The 1619-nt window shown below is 41.3% G+C and overlaps 1 pseudogene; it reads right to left on the reverse strand.

Moving 5' to 3' along the window:
• Nucleotides 1-568: 568 nt before the first annotated feature.
• On the reverse strand, nt 569-1403 carry LOC101566312 (annotated as a pseudogene).
• Between the last annotated feature and the right edge of the window lie 216 nt (nt 1404-1619).

Here is a 1619-nt window from a genome sequence, read left to right on the forward strand (position 1 = left end):
TTTTCCTCAGAAATGCTACTAGAATGTTCAAATAGAGCAGAATATGGTATCAACTCTTCTCAAAATCTTCAAATAAAATATTATTTTTCGCAGTACAGTTTCAAAGTGTATACTAATTAGAGTACTAATTAGAGTGTATACTAATTAGAGTACAGAGGTTAAACACTGGTATACTGATAGCACTTTGAGCTTTAGGTAAACTGCATCTCAAATGTACAGTTCAAATTTTAGCTAATCTGAAAACTTCACTAACCAAAATATAAAAGCGATACTTTGAAATGGAAAATCTTCATTTTTGGACTATGAACCAGTTGGCATGCTTAAATTGCTGAAAGTTCATTTCGAGCTTGTTCTGTCTAATTTTTACAAAGCTTCCAGTTGTGCCAGTAGCTTCGCTGAGGTCACTTTCCATGGTATTCCGTCACCAAACAAGTGGACAGGACATTTATCTTTGCATTGCAAAATATATATAGAAATTAAGCTTCATTTTTGACCTTTTAATTTTTACAACTCCACTACAAAAAAAATGTAATTTTTAGACAAGTCCATAAAAATATTTTTTAAAGAATTAAACACTTTTATAAGACTAAAGTTCCTGCAAAGTTTTTAGCTCTTCTATTAGAGTTTTCTTTTGATTTTCCAGGACCGCAACTAAATTTTCCAGGCATTTCACACATTCTTCCTTCTTTCTGCGACATTCTCAAGCAGCTTCTCTATTTTTCATCAACCGTATTTCTCTCTTCAGTTGGGGGTCATCTGTCTTGGCTGTCTGACATGATAGAGTCACCGCAGACGTCATCATTGCAGTCGGCTGCAGGGAAGTAGCTGAGGGTGCGGTACGGATCTGATATGTTTGTGTATCTCCTGATGAAGCTTGTACCACCACCTGGTTGCTGGGCACAAGTACTTGCTGTCCATCAGATGTCTGCGCATCCTGGAGAATCGTACCTTGCTGAGTACTGCCAGAATTGGTCCTGGTTAGTGTCTAAAGTCCCCGTACACCGCCTTTTCCTAGACTGGCCAACTGTAAAGCTCCATTTGGGACAACAACAATGTACTATCCACTCCTAGTCCCATAGATGGGAGTTGGAACAGATGTAGAAGTGACAGTAGGAATTCTAGGAACTTTTCTCCATCTCCTCTTCTGCCTCGTATCTTCAGAAGACCAGTCTTGCAAAATTTTTCTAAGGATGGACTCCGTGCTAGGATCCCATGAGCTTTCTGTGAGGAGCCAATGCTGTCAGATGAGTCCTGTGACTTCACCTTCTGATAAAAAATGATTCCAATTGCACACGTGGTGGGTGAATAACAGGAGACTGAGCCGTCTGCATGACTCCCTGAACCTGTATTTGCTCTCCAGGAAGAGGTACGAATGTCGCTGGCGCAAACCCTCTTGTTGACATCTGCTGAACAAGATGAGAAATAGTAGCTACCTGAACTGCTGCAGCAGGTTGAGTTGAAGTGTCTGAAGTGTCATTCTTGGGAGATTCTCCCTAATCAACTGTGGCACAGCCTCGACTCTCTCCAGGGCGGGAACAACTCTCCCTCACCCCCAAGTGGATCCAAATTCACTACCCACTTCCTCACCCCTCACAAAGGGGAATGTGCTGGTTGCTCAG

This window comes from Octodon degus, unplaced genomic scaffold (assembly GCF_000260255.1).
Source record: "Octodon degus isolate 3935 unplaced genomic scaffold, OctDeg1.0 scaffold00073, whole genome shotgun sequence".
NCBI classification, from domain to species: Eukaryota; Metazoa; Chordata; class Mammalia; order Rodentia; family Octodontidae; genus Octodon; species Octodon degus.